The sequence below is a fragment of the Lathyrus oleraceus genome, chromosome 3 (assembly GCF_024323335.1).
Source record: "Lathyrus oleraceus cultivar Zhongwan6 chromosome 3, CAAS_Psat_ZW6_1.0, whole genome shotgun sequence".
NCBI classification, from domain to species: Eukaryota; Viridiplantae; Streptophyta; class Magnoliopsida; order Fabales; family Fabaceae; genus Lathyrus; species Lathyrus oleraceus.
The window spans coordinates 274769418-274786006 of record NC_066581.1 but is presented as its reverse complement, the minus strand read 5'-3'; positions in this window follow the sequence as shown (position 1 = coordinate 274786006).

Sequence of the window (16589 nt, the reverse complement as noted above, 5' to 3'; positions counted from 1 at the left end):
ATCATTGAACTCTTGAATTTCACTAAGTCTCACTTGGTTACTCCTCCCTCTTATTTTGTTGACATTTTTAATAACATTAAAATTCCATCCTAGACTCCACTCCCCATTACTCCACTTGCCCTTAAAGGTTATAAGTTTCTCCCACACCAACCTCTTATTGGAATTGAAACAAGAAGAATAATTGAACAAACTAACAAACCTTGCCCTTCTAGTAAGCGCAAATGCCAATGAAACCTTATTTCCACAAATTCAACAAGCCACTTGAAATTCCTATAGCTCCTTTAGCTATCAAGTTGACTTCTTTGTTGCCCCATAAACTTGATGCTCAATCATCATTCATTTCTTGAAACTTGGTCTCTGAATAAAGCGCAGATCAACATTCCCCTTATGTAGATTTTTATGGTTCCTTTTTCTTTTTAAAGAATCCCCCACCCCTAATATTATATTATACAATATTCATTGATGACTTTTTTATGACACCTCCCTTTTTCTCATCCCATCTTGATCACGTAATTCCTATTCCACGAATAACCTCCTCATATATTTCATCTCTTTCTACCCATGAAACTCCCAATGATGTAATCTCCTTCCCACTTTTCCATCCACATCCTTATTTACTTTCACCTAGAACCTTATATTGCATTGCGAAACATTCAAATATGTTGTTGAGTCACAACATAAAAATGAACCCCCATGATAATATTTCATCTGAATCCTTCACAACATGAGTTCATTTTCCTAATATTGCTTAGAAGGAGACCATATTAGATGCATGAAAAGTGAAAAGTATTTTTTTAAAATATATCTTCATCAATCATTTATACTCTACATTATCAATCTATAAGTGATTCTAAATACTATTAAATTATACACAATTACAGTTTAAAAATCTTATAAATAAAAATGCATTTATTTATAACCAATTTTTGAGATAATATTAATTTGGGTTAATATCTATTTCCCCTACCATTTGAGCCATTTTCAAAAAATCCCATGTAAAAAACAATTTTTTTCCCTCCCTAAACATTTGAAGATTTCCCTATTTTCCCCTTCATCAGACCCAATCATCAAAAAAGCTGATGTGACAGTGATATTTTTCAGTTTTCCATTTAAATTCTATTCCACATATGTAATTGACTCATGGAAATGACAAACTTACCCTAAGTTACCTAATTTATCCTGATTTTATTTCTTCATCCAAATAAGATGAAAAACCCTAATTGCATATAAATCATTCTTTCTTCTTCATTGTGTGTGCGCTCCGTCATTCTTTCCCACCATTCTCGTCTTCTTCTTCTTCGTTCTCTTCATAATGTTCTTGCATTGTTTTCTTTTTTCTTCTCCATCCTCCTTATTCCTCCATCATGAATGAAAATATCAGAAAGTTCCAAGTAAAGAATGTCTTAAAATGGAAGAAGCACTCCTATTTATGGATATAATCTTTCTATGAAAATGTTTGTTTCAAAGTCTAAGGCAAATTCTAGAAGAAAATACTAGAAGTGCAAGTATTGGGGTAAAGAAGAAGAATGTCAATTATTCCATTGGGATGGTGAATTGTTTGGTCAATGTGAAAGAGAAACAACACTAAATGAAGGAGAAATCATATAACTACTGACGAAATTTGGAAAGGATTTTGGGAAAGAGTTTTTGAAATAGATTGAAACTCAGCTGTGTTCAAAAGAGATTGAAGAGATGAAGAAAAATGTTGAGAGCACAAAGAAGAAGATGAACTTTGTAATAATAGTAGTTATTTCTTTCTATTTTTTTTTCTTCTGCTAGTTTTATGAGCATGTATCAGAAATTGATGTAACAAGTTTGATGTGTACTGCAAATGAATGTTGATGTGTATCATAATCTGTATTGAATGAATGAAAAGCTAGTGTTTCTGGTTTAAACTTTGGCATAACTATGTAGTATACTTTGGCGTAACTGTTTAAACTTTGTAAGTGTTCCTTCTTTTTAAGTGGGTTGTTCTTCTCATCTTCTTCTTGTGTCTTCTCAGTTTATTTAATAACAAGTGTAGGATTACACACTTGAGATTGTGGATCTTGGAAAAGTTCATATTAAAAATCTACCATTATCTCCTCAAGCATTGCATCTAAATCTGGGTCATTCCTACCATCTTCAGTAGAATTTGCTTTAGACACACCTTCAACAACATTTGTTCAGACACCCCTTCAACACCACTTGATGAGGCCTTCTTCATTGGTGTTTTCCTCTGAACACAGTCAGAATGCGACAAGTTTATCACACATTTTTCAATTAATTCATAGTAAATGAGACTAACACTAAACAATCATAAATAATTACCTTTCTTTTCAATGTATTAGGATCTTGTTCATTTCTCTGGCACTTCCTTGAATTATGGCCAAATTTGTCACACTTGGTGCATCTATAAGCTACACCAGATCTTCTCATCCTTGACCCTGTTTCATCATGCTCTCTAAACCTCAATTTCTTAGGCCTACCTAGACCCTTCTTATATTGAGGTGGTAACATGTCTTCAACATCCACATTTGACCACATGTCCATACCATTGATTTGACTTACATTGTTTGCATAACACATTTTATAAGCCTTTCTCATGTAACATGAACCAGCATATAATTCAAAGTTCAAATTTTGATAATGCATAACAGACACACCATGTCTACAAGGTATCCCTACTAGGTCCCAAAAGCAACATGTATAAATAGGGTGAAATATGCTTATCATGAACAAAGTTCCTCCATCACACGCATTGTGAGGATTGGTTTATCCCTACCTTGTAAAATTATACTATTAAAAGACTCACTAAGGTTGTTCAGCAACACATCACACTTAGGGTGAAATATGCTTATCATGAACAAAGTTCCTCCATGGTGAAATATCATTCTCAATAAGCCCATCTCTGCAATTACAAATATAACCAATGGTTAAAATACGATTAACATGTTTGACATTCAAAGTTTAATGAAACAAAACACAGTTTACCCACACAGTGTAAACCTAACTTTGAAAAACTAAATTCTACTGATCCATTGCATTGAGACCACTGGAAATTAGACAAAGTTATAAGAATCGTACCTTTCTTATACCGCTAATGTTTGTCTTTGTCGCACTATAACACGAAAGGAAATCATAAAAAACGTGAACGCAATGTCAGAAAAACCCGACCACTTGAAGCGACTTCCCTGCAACAATTCTTGATGTTGAACGTTCAAGGAACCATGATGTTTTCGTGTTTCTAAAATGCAAAACAAGGAAGACGATGCCAATTTCCTCTTTTAGGGTTTCTGAAAATCAATTATTTGATTATTCATGTTTTAAATTATAAGTGGGGGCAGATTTATCATTTCCATGAGTCAAATATACATGTGGACAACTTTTTTGATGATCGGATCTGATGAGGGAGCCAAATAGGAGAATATTCAAATGCCAGGGAAAAAAGCTAAACTTTTTTTAATAGGTTTTTTAAAAAATAACCCAAATAATCTCGAAAAAAATAGCTGCTATTAAGCATAATATTTTTTTGTTCTCATATATTTCTTTTAAACTATTTCGAAGAACTTGTTGATTTTTATTCCAAAATATTCATTTTAAGATCCTTATGAAGATGAATGACGAAACAATATCACGACTTATTTTTATTAGAAACTTTATTTATTTCTTTAATATCATCTCTATAACTTTATATGTATTTAAATTAGTTCTAGCATTTAGAGGCCAAAACAAGTTAATTTATTTTAAAATGTGAAGAACTTCAAACTCAAAATTTGAAAGATGACATATTTAATCCTTAGATTGTTGAATCTTCATATTCATAATGTGTTATGAATTAAAACAAAAGAGCTAGAAAATAGAAAATAGAGATAGACAAAATAAAAACTTTGTATTATTCACTTCATGATTTTTTTTAAATAATCAATTTTTTTAATTTTTTTTCAAAAATAATTAATAATTTTAAAAAAATACCAAAATAACAAGTTTTACAAGAGGATGCGCCAGATGAATTGACGCATCCCCTGAGCATGAAGAGGAGGCGCCAATAGCATTGATGCATGCATTGGGCTCCACACTACAAATTGCACTAAGGCGCCAGGAGTATTGACGTCTCCTCATGAGGGTCAATGCAAGCGCCAATGCTATTGGCGCCTTCTCTTCTTGGTTAGGGGGTGCGCCAATTCATCTGACGCATCCTCTTGTAAAACTGGTTATTTTGATATTTTTTTTGAATTATTGATTATTTTCGATTTTTTTTAAAAAAAAACTACTTATTTTAAAAAAAAATTCTTCACTTCACCTCATCACAGCAAAAAGATAAATAAAAGATAAAAAATAATGAAAAATTATACTAACAATCCACTCACTATTAAATAAAAACATAAACATGAAAGACTAACAATGGACATCCACTATAACTTATTTTTCATAACCACCTCATTTTTTTTCAACTCAGTTTTGAATTGTTATGAATTCTATTCTATTCTATTCTATTCTATTCTATGCTCTTCAAATATTGTTTTCCATTATAGATTTCACTTCTGTTTCTGTCCTAGTTATTTAGATGCTGCAGGGCTAGTATTATCTTAGCTTATTAAAACATACAAGTACTATTTTGTTTTCTACTAGTTCTTGTCTGTAAAAGAGTGAGATTTACATCTATATTATCAAGAGTTTGATCAACTTTTCTAAACAATACCGTTGTGGTTAAAAGTAATTTATCATATAAAGAATGTTAATCAAGATTACATGGAAGAAGTCTAGTCAAAGTCAAAAAATGTTCAAATCCCAAACAGAGTTTCCACAACCACAAAGCTAGGGCATTGGGTTTGGTAAACAAATATATAACACACTCAATAAAAAAAAGACAAGAATGAGCATTCCCAGAGCTTGTTACCTTATGCTAGGATTCTATCTGAGAAAATACACTCACAGAGGCACATGAAGCATGCATTTTTTTAATATTCCACTTTTCCAACCCTAATCTCATATAAAACAAACAAGAAATGTACTAGTATAGATACATATATACATATACATATATAGTAAGAGTATAGAAAGAGAGTATATGGGAACAAAAAGTAGGAAAGGATATTATGAGTCACTAGACGTTAGAATACTTTAAACAAAGTTTACTTTTCTTGGAAATATCTTTGGTAAGAGGGTAGGGTTTATGCATGGATAAGAGTGAAAATAATAAACCTGCAAAGAAGCAGGTGCACAGTGAGAGATTTGATAAAATAATAGTAATAGGTATTGTTTCCAAGGAGGCACGGGCACCCCGCTGATTTCTCCCATAAATTATCGGTTTGCACTTGAGTTTGTATCAATGTGATCTTTCTTCCATCATCGATTTTCATGTTGTTTGGATCTATTTGTTTTGCTTTTTTATCAGTTTTGTATTGGTATAGTTAGCATGACTTGTCTAGATACGAATGAATGACTATATAACAAACAAATGAAAGACTTATTGAAAAGGAAATTAAAAAACTATGAAAAGAAGATTCATGTTGTTGTTTACTCATTCATTGAATCAGAACATTGATGACCAAGAAAAGTGTTATGGTTAAACTAAGAATAAATTAGGATTAAACATCATTGTTTTTGGAGCATGCACATTTGTTTCTATGATTTGAACGAGATATTAAATTATATGGTACTCTCTTAACTTGAACTTAAGAAGAAAAAAAGAGTATGTATGTAAAGTTTGTAACTATTAATCTTGACTCTTGACTGGCGGTTTTCGATTGAAAATAGATGGTTTTTTGTTTTGATTGTTGAGTAAAATGATGAACATGTTTAGTCGGTCAAAAACATGTACTAAAGTGATAAATAATGATTGCTCTCATAAGGTTTGTTTTAACAATTGTCATTAAACATACAATAATCAAACCTTTTATTAATGAAAAAAGAGGAGTAAAAAATATTATCATGTCTCAGTGAGTTAGAGTCTAATAGAGGTAAATACAAGGGAAGGGTTTTACTAGGCTTATTTAAAGACTCCTTAGCCATTTTGTGGTGTTGCAATCCTTAAGTGTAAAACTAAGTTATTAAATGCATTTTTAGCCACGCGAGTAGCCGAACCGTACGCATGAAAACTCATTTGAATTTGCTTCAAGTTTGATGGGAAAAAATCCATTTTGATTGGATTTTAATTTTTTCGATTATAAAATATGAGAATAAATTGAATAACGAAGACATTAGTATCTTCTCCGAATTCGATCCATTTATTTTATTATTGCTTTATTGTTTAGTTTTTATAATTTAGATTGAATTGTATGTATAACATTTTTTGAGATTAAATTTTATTTTATTATTTATAATGTAATATATTTTTATTATAAATTTGATTTTATTATATAGATGATGACAAGACAGTGATACTCGAATGCATCCCGAATCCGTTTGAGACGAGTTTGAGTTTTAATTTTTCATCCCATCGAAGATTAAGACGGAGAATATAAATTGTTTCGAGATTAAAGTTTGAATATGAGAGAGGTAAAAATTATTCCTGCCCCACCATATTGGCATACGAGAAGATAAAATGGTATTATGATTCTTTTATGTAAAAATTCTCATTGGATTTTTTTTTATTGATGATATAAATTGGTTCGTTAACCTTATAATTCTAAGTTTCATGTTTAAGTATTTAGGTTAGTTCAATGTTCTTGTTAACTAAACTATCATATTTTTGTGATATGTTGGATGGTCGTATCAGTTATTTATCTCTTGGGTGATCTTAAGGGTGGGTTCTCGGTTTATTCAGCTTACAATCTTCTGTCTTCCTTTAAGGTGGGAGAAGAATATAGGTCCAATCGTGTTGTTCAAGGTCTTGTGAGTTGTTGTAATAGTAGGGCGTCTTGTAAGGTTATGGTTTTTTCTTTGCTGCTTTTGCACGACATGCTGGCTATACTAGGCTCAAACCTAAAGGATGAAATTATTCAGCTAGGAAGTGAGGTGGGGTGTTGATCAGTGCATTTTGATGCATATTCTTCTACTAGTTTACTTAGGTAATTATATAGTTTATTATACTAATTTTACTATTTTAGTGTGTTTTTATATTTAAATTTATTTTAGGCTTCATTTTATTTTATACTTTATTTTCAGCATAAACAGTTATTTGATACCTTGTCACTATGCAGACCATAACTTGAAATATCAGAATCAGATTGATGCATTCTAATATGCGATGGAAAGCTAAGAGAAAGAGCAACAAGTTTTATGTTGAAGTCAAAAGCTGATTCGAAGTAAAGGAGAGTCTAATAATTCTTTGAAGTTCAAGAATTTATTAGAATAGTTAGTTTGAGCCAGTTTTTGTAATTTCCGGGTCGGATCCCATTAGGGTCTGGATTTCTCTTTTATTATATTAGGTCTTTCACTACCATAACAATCCTATTCTGAATTTTGACGACATAAAATTGCTTAGAAGATTTCATGGAGAACTAAAGTTCACAAGGTTGATCGGTTGTAATCGGTTTCCGCCAATACTTTGAGGTTTCTTAATTTTCAATCAAATGTCTTTTCCCTTTCAATATTTTGTTCTATGTCTTGTATGCTTTATTCAAGTTCTATAGAATATGTGTTGATTAATTTCGATTGATATATGCTCCATAATCGCGTTTGCTTAATTCGTGTGTGCTTAACCCGTTTGCTTAATTCAGAATCTGTTTGCTTAATTCAGAAATTAGAAACACATATCATATATTAGTGTCAATGCACTTGTTATTGTAACTGTAATCGAAAAGGGATTAAAATTCTCTTAGGACATGTAAATTATATTAACCGATGATAAGTTAGGAAACCAAATCAGTAGATCAACTTATTTTATAATCACTTTTTATAATCACTTTTCAAAATCACTTATTCTAAATCAAATTGAAATCCCATATTTTGTTTTTTTTATATGGTTAATTTGCCAAGAGTCCTTGCGATACGATACTTGAGTGTCGCTTCACTAGACTACCGTTATTAATTACTCGTTCTTGACCTGTGTGCGACAACAAATCAAATTGGCGCCGTTGCCGGTGACTCTTTGATAATATTAACTAATTTTAGAATCCTAGATTAGAGTCTTGTTAGCATTTTAATATATTTTTATTTGTTTGTTGATTTTCAGGGTTGCAGTATAATAGTGTAACTATCCCAACAACCTATCAGGTGACTCTGAAAGATACTGTTCTGAATTTTTCCAATTTTTTTTCTAGAAAATCAAAAATATTTGAAGAAATAGTACTCTCTTTGAAGAGACTTCTAAGGGATTTTGACCCTAAAAATCGCAAATTCTTTTTTTTCTATTTTATTTAATTTATTTTCTATTTTTATATTCTCAAAATAAATTGTAGATTCGTTATTTGATTTTATTTAAATTTTAGTCAAATTTTCATAATATTTAGATTTTATTTTAGTCATTTTTGCATTATATTTTATTAGTGATTTTATTAGTCTGATTTGATAGTGATTTGATTTTGTTTTGATTTTACTCTAATTTTGATTTTATTGTTGATTTTATATCATATTTGATAGTGATTTTATTTGATTCTATATTGATTTGATTCTGATTTTGAATTTAATAATCATATCATGACGGATCAAAATAGAATCTTAAGAGAACTTGCTGCAACTGATTCACTTTTTTGCTGATTTCCCTTCTTTATCTTATTTTGATGACACTTATATTTTGTGATGTTTGTATTGATACTCGCTTATGTTCAGTTTATTAAAATTGAAGTTGTTTTACACGTTGATATTTCTTATGAGATTTCTATTGACAAAGTTGATGTTGCAGATGTAAATGTAGTTCCTGCTGCCAAAATTTTACCATCCATTGAGTAACCATTTACTTTAGAGCTAAAACCACTCTCTACATTTTTAGAATTTAATGGAAATTTTTCTGTAATAATTTCATTTGAATTTGAATCTGAACAGCAACAAAAGTTGTTACAAGTATTGAGGGAACATAAGAAGGCAACTGGATGGATCTTGGGTGACATTCTTGGTATTAGCTCATCAATGTGTATGAATCAAGTCTTACTTGAAGATGAAGCAAAAGTAGTGAGGAAGCCTCAAAGGCGATTTAACCTCTTGATCTTGTATGTTATGAAAAATGAGATCTATATTGTACCAGAGGATAAAAAGAATACCACTTTCATTTGTCCATTCGATACTTTCACCTATATAAGAATGTTTTTTTACCCATGAATAAAAAGTGAAGGCACCGATAAAAATATCAAAGTCAATGGACACCGCCTTAAGCTACTCCATGAGAGCCCCACTTTGGAAGAAAATATTATAAAAGAGATCTCTTTGAGAAACACTATCTATACGGTCATCTACCAGTCTTGACTCTTCGGGTGTGTTCTTTCTTCTCTCTTTTCTCTCTTATTTTATATTTATATTCTTTCATTGAGGACAATGTGTGTCTTATGTGTGGGGGAGAGAATCATTTACTTGTGTGTCTTCTTATTTTTCATTTACTTACTTGTTTTATTTTATTTTTAAAATGACTTGTTTATTCTGTGGCTTTCGAGTTGCAATTGTGAGTATTTTCTCTATTCTCTTGATTAAAGACTTGTGGTGTGATGTGATTGATTATTTTTGTGCATTCTTAGTATGATATATAAGACTAAACTATAAATTATACATCATTTATGGTATATCAATTAACCTTGTGAGATTTTGAGCCTTTTAATTGATAACATTCAAAAATTAATCTCTTTCTTTCTTGTGTGTTTCACTCATATCTGTTAGTCTCTAGAACTTGAATTGACACTTGTTGAAAATTTTTGTTTACTTATGCACATTGATATGATAAAGGCAACTTGTATTTGTTTTATTTATTTTTTAGTCAGTAGCCAAAAAACCAACCCTGAATAATATTATCCCTTGTTTGAAAATCCTCTTGAGCCTATCATCTCATTCTTTGTTTAAACTCATTACAAGCCTGAAAATAAAAAACAATGTTATCACTCATTCATAGGGTTGAAAGAGTCTTGTTGGAGTTGTGTGGGATTGAATAATTATAGTTGTGATATTTGATTCAAAAAAAAGTTGGCAGAACAAAAGAAAAAAAATTGAAAAAGAAAAAAATTGAAAAAAATAGAAAAAGAAAAGAAGGATGTCATTACATATTCCTTCTGATCTGAAAAAAAAAAGTAAAAAAAAGAAGATAAAAGAGAAGAAAAATAACTCAGAAGTTGTTGTTTGAAAGTTAACGCAATATTTTTAGTTCAACTCCCAAAAGTATTTCAATTTTCTTTTGACCCTTTGAGTTTTAGCCTAGTACCCCCTTATAATTTATCTCACCCGTACTCTGGCCAAGTTACAACCGAATAAAAGTCATTTTGATCTTTGTGTGTATGTAATTCAATTGTGGATATTATAGTCTTTTCAAGCTTATGGTAGTACTTTCTTTCTTGATGTATTTTGAGTGTAAACAGTCTACCTAAACACTTGAGAGTTGAGAGATTTTTATCTTGTGATGATCTTGCTGCTTTTGATGTACTCTTTGGTAATCTGTTTTTCATATTTCCTTTGAATGTCACAAAAGAGTTAATTACTAATGTCATTTTCTTGAAACTTTGACTTAAAATTTTGCTTGCAACTTGTATTTTGATAACCTTTGGAATTGCTTGTTTTGTTTGTTCTTATTTTTTCATTTTTGAGTTTTGAATTTATAATTTTGCTCGGAGTGCAAAAGTTCAAGTGTGGGGGAATTTGATCAGTGCATTTTGATGCACATTCTTCTACTATTGTACTTAGGCAACTCTATAGTTTATTCTACTATTTTTACTATTTTAGTGCGTTTTTATATTTAAGTTTATTTTTTACTCTATTTTATTTTCGTACTTTATTTTCAGCATAAACAGGTATTTGATACCTTATCATTATACAAACCATAACTTTAGCTTCAGAAATCAGATTGATGTATTCTAATATGCTTTGGAAATCTAAGAGAAAGAGATACAAGTTTCTTGTTGAAGTCAAAAGATGATTCGAAGTGAAGGAGGGTCGAATAATTCTTTGAAGTTCGTGACTTAATTAAAATAGTTAGTTTGTGCCAGTTTTGTAATTTTCGGGTCGGATCACACAAGGGCTCGAATTTCTCTTTTATTATATCAGGTCTTTCACTACCATAGCAATCCTATTCTAAATTTTGACGACACAAAATTGCTTAGAAGATTTCATGGAGAACTAAAGTTCACAAGGTTGATCTGCTGTAATCGGTTTCCGTCGATACTTTGACGTTTCTTAATTTTCAATTAAATGTCTTTTCCCTTTCAATATTTTGTTCTATATCTTGTATGCTTTATTCAAGTTATATAGAATATGTGTTGATTAATTTCGATTGATATATGTTCCATAATCACGTTTGCTTAATTCGCGTGTGCTTAAGCCGTTTGCTTAATTCAGAATCTGTTTGCTTAATTCAGTAATTAATAACACATATCATATATTAGTATCAATGCATTTGTTATTGTTACTGTAATCGAAAAGGTATTAGAATCCTCTTAGGGCATACAAATTATATTAACCGATGATAAGTTAGGAAACCAAATCAGTAGATTAACTTATTTTATAATCACTTTTCATAATCACATTTCATAATCACTTTTCATAATCACTTATTCTAAATCAAATAGAAACTCCCCTATTTTGTTTTCTTATATGGTTAATTTGCCAAGAGTCCTTGCGATACGATACTCGAGTTTCACTTTCCTAGACTACTGTTCTTAATTACTCGTTTTTGACCCGTGTGCAACAACGGATCAAATTGGCGCCGTTGCTTTGGACTCTTGTAAGACCCTAAGATCCCTCATGCTATCTCATCATATGCATTGGCATTGGGATTACACCTTGGCATCCTCTTTACCCCTCATTCATTGGGCTTGCATTGTGAGAGATCCTCAAAGACACTTTTGATTGTATCATACTTTTTTTTTCATTACTCACTAACCCAAATACCAAAAATATGTCAATGTATAGTTTGTTACTTTTGTAGGTAGTGTATGTGTTCACTCATGCTATATCAAGTTCCTACCCAGGGTATGAGGCACTCAATGTAAGGAGTTCAATCAAGAAGTGGTTCACACTGACTCTAGACATCATATATGGGTCCCTATGATATCCACATATCATTTTGATCAAAAAATCATCAAGAGTTTGAAGTTTGTTTGCCTTGGAAACCCTAATTCATCTGGGTATCTTGTGTGATCTCCTCAACACGTTTCTTCAACATTTGATCAAAAATTTCAAGGGATACTTCACATTATATCATCTTACACATATATGATCCTCCATGAGTCCCAAATATCAAGAGAATGTCAAGCTAGCAAGATGGTTCATGGTGGTTGACCAGAGAAAGTCAACTGGTCAAAACTGGGGTTCCCTAGACCTATCTCCTATAATTTTTGTCATATGAAAATTATTCCAAGATCAATGTTACTCAAAATGAAATTCCAAACAACTTTAATGTTTAAGTCAAGAGCTAATTTTGCTTTGAAATTCATGTTTTATGGTAAAAGATTATAAGTCATTTTGTCTGAATCCTAGTTTGGAGATCAACTTCCCAAGACCATAACTTGCTCAATTTTTATGATATGAAGTCCATTCAAATTCCATTATCGAATTAAAGATGTCTACTTAAAATTTGATGTTTGGAGGAAGTTCAAATTCAACTTGAAAATACACGTGCCAAGAGTAAACATTATAGGTCATTTTGGGCCAATACCATTGAACAAGTGATTTTCCTCAACTTCTAAAATGCATAACTCTTTCATCCCAAATCCAAATGATGTCAAATTTGTGACCAAATTTAAGAGGTTTGAAATAGATACAACTTTGATGAAGAAACTTTTTCCATTTGATGTCCATAGCAAAAGTTATTCAAGGTGGAAGAAGTGAATATTTGACTTGGTACTTAGAAAATTTTCAAATATGTTTGATTTTCCATACTTCCACCTCAAAATTCATCATGATCCAAGCTTTAAATGGAAACTTGTCCAACATGAACGTTGTTCCCCTTGATCTCAACTTTCCAAGAAGTCCAAGATCATCCCATTTGGATCAAAATTAAAGGACTTGGGCATGGGTGCAATGTGAGGTACCATTTGGAAGAATTTCATGATCCAATTCAATTCAACAATGCATGGCTTAATGCAACACTTTCAGCATGACCTCTGCACAATTTTGGACCTTTTCAAATGATTGTTTGGGCTTTGTGCACGCCCATGCTAGCTCATTAAGAAACTTACTATTTTTGAACTTTTGAATGGAAGTGTGTAAACAACACATGCATTGGCTATAAATAGAGAAGCATTATGATCAGAACTCCATCAATACCTTGCCCAAGATTTTCCAGACCAATCCATACCCTCCATTACATAGAATTTCTGAAGATTTCTTTTGAAATCGAGCTTAAACTTCATCTTCTGTTTGGAAGTTCAAACCCCATAAATTCACTTTCCTTTTCATCTCAATTGATTTCTGCAAGCAAGAGGAAGAGAAAGCAAGCAAGTCTAGATCAAGATCAAGTGAATTTGAATCAACTCGAAGGTGATTTTTCAGAAACTTCATCTCTTTGATTCTCTCTCAATTCTTCACCATTCTTTATGATTTTTAGTTGGCTGAAGTCCTACCAATGTAGGCAACAAGATTGAGTTGCTTTGAGGTCAAATCAAAGCAACTCAGTTCATGATCCTCAAAATTCAAATCCCTGTATCTTTTTATATACTTGGAATTGGAGAAAATGGAGGTCATATTCGTGATCCTGAGCATTTTCTCTTTGAAATAGTGTCCTTGTTTGTCATTTTCCGTTGAAATGAAGTTGGACCAGTCCGGTGGAGGTCACCAGAGAAGATGACCGGAGCCCTAGCTCCGGTGGTGTGTTAGCACACCTCCTGGCCATCTGATCATGTTTGGATGTTATAATCTGGACCATTGCTTTGTATTACCACGCGTACATTAAGTTGACTTGGGTGCATGGTGGAACGCGCGCGTATGCCATCAGATCTGCCACCTCAAATTAAGGAGGGAGATCTGATGACCCTTGTTTTTTCTCATTTTATTTAATTTCTGATTTTATATTTTAATTAGCTTATTTTATTCATATTAAAATTTCATTTTTAATCTAAAAAATATGGGACTTTCACCAAAAATCTTTAAATATTTTCCTCTTTCATTTTTTGAATTAGAATTATTTTTTGGATTAATTTTGATATTTTTCATGAATTAATTGTTTTTGTTCATATTTTTAATTGTTTAAAAATACTTATGACTTTCAAAAATCATGAATTTTTTTGTCTAAGGTCCTTTGACCTTGTTTGACCTATGATAAATCTTTTTGACCATTTAATTGGTGTTTTCAAGATATTTTAGGTTTTGACCAAATTAAATTGAATTTAAATGCATTTTTAATTTGATTTTTAATTGATTAATTGTGTAAAAATTATGTTGAGTCATTTTTATTGACTTGTGATGTTTGACTATGTGTTTGGGCCTTGGTCAAGGTTGATTTGACTTTTGTTGAGTTAAAATCATTGGATTTAGGGGATTGATGAAATGTACATCTCATCTCCCAAAATGAATGAATGATTTTAATTTGATAAAATTCCTCCCATGACCAATTTGTGTTTCTCTCATCTCCCTTCCCTCTTCATCTTTAATCCCATTCTTTCCCTTCCCTTCCATTGACCAATGAAATCTCCAAATCCTAAGGCTAATTGGTTCATCAATAACCTTGTGTTAGATGAACCAATACAAGTATGGATGAGATAGGTCCACCCTTTGATCTTTTTATTTTAGTGTGTGGTATGTTTTAGGAGTTTGGTTCATTATACCAAATCTCTAACATGCATTACCACCTAAATTTTTATTGTCCGACCTCAAATAGTTGTGACTTCTACATAAGTCCAATTACGATTGCTTAACATAGAGCTAAATTTGACCCTACAGGCATAACACTCTAGTAAGTGAGATTGTAAGTCTCCAATCTTTCATGGTGTTGTATGGAAACTTGGCATTTTTTCCTTCCTTTGGAAGATGTATTGGTTCAAGGATCCATGCTTGTGAATAGATGGTCGAGTGTTCTCCAAAGAATGACTTAATCAATTAAAAAAAAACTCCAATAACATCTAATTAAATTTGACTAACACTAACTATTATTAACATTCATTTATTTTCAAGTCATTTTACCTTATGCAATTTAATTTCAAGTCATTTATTATTCATTGCCATTTTCATTCCATTAAACTTGTTTATGTTTATGTCATTTTCACGTTGCTCATTTGAGCCATATATTGTGATTGTATATATTTTGTTTGTGTATTTTGTTTGTGTTTGTGGTCTTAGGACCTTAAAATACTTAATAAACAACAAAAAAACCCTAAAAGATGTTTGTGTGGGATGTTGAGCTTGATCTGAACTTCTGGATTTAGGATTAGGCAACATTCCCTATGAAAAAAGGACTTGGCCAATGCCAACATTCTGATACCAAGTTATTGTGATTTGAGCTTTCATCTAATGCAAGTATTGAGATCCACTTGAACTTATCTGCTACATGGTCTTGATGCAACTATTATTTTGGTCTTGCGTCCAATGCTTTATTCTGAGTTAATCAAGGAGTATTTCATCTGATACATGAGAAGATAAAAAAGATTGTTAGCTATGGATTTGCTTGCTTGGATGTGGCCATCTTTATTTGATGTCTTGCTCTTCATATTGCTAATTGCTTGATTCAAAGTCCAAAGGGAAAATGGGTTTTCTATATGACATTCTTGTCTGTTGGATTGCTTCCCATTGGTAAGATCTTTTCAACTCTTAACTTTTAATTTTATGCTTAGGATAACCTCTTCATCTTCTTCCACTTCTTAAATTTCAAAATCTCTCCCCCTTTTCAAAAACTTTCTTTGCTTGTGATTTCAAAACTTAGACTTTATTGCAAATTAGAAACTTTGGCCTTATGCCATTGCATTTTTTTAAACTCTTTTCTTAATCAAACTTGTAAATGAACTTAATCAGATTGACTTAAAATTTCAAAAGACAAAAAGAAATAACACTCATGCAATCTTTTGGGCCCTCTGTGCCTCTTATAAACTACAATTTTGATTAAAAGCAACCCACTCATTTTGAAATTGATACCACGAACTACAAGGTTTTGATCCCTCATTTTTATGTTGGTACGTAGGCACAAGTCTGAAGGTCTTGTCAAACACAAAAATATAATTAATGAATTCTTTTTCTCATCCCCACACTATATTTGTTTCAAACATATTTTATACCAAAAACACATACACACATGAAAAAGGGCTCCCTAGGAGTACCTAGGACACTTTGGGTGCTAACACCTTCCCTCTGTGTAACCAACCCCCTTACCTGTAATCTCTGGCATTTTATTAGTTTTGATTTGAAAACTTCTTATCTTTGGGTTTTGTTCGCACTTTTCCCTTTTCCTTTGGAAATAATAAAAGCGCGGTGGCGACTCTAGTTTTATTGACGTTAAGCTTATCCATAGCTTGATGGTCATGAATTTACCGCTACGGAAATTAAGTGGCGACTCTGCTGGGGAGTAGTCCTCTGTGGGTTTAGCCTAATTTTTTATGTGTATATAATTG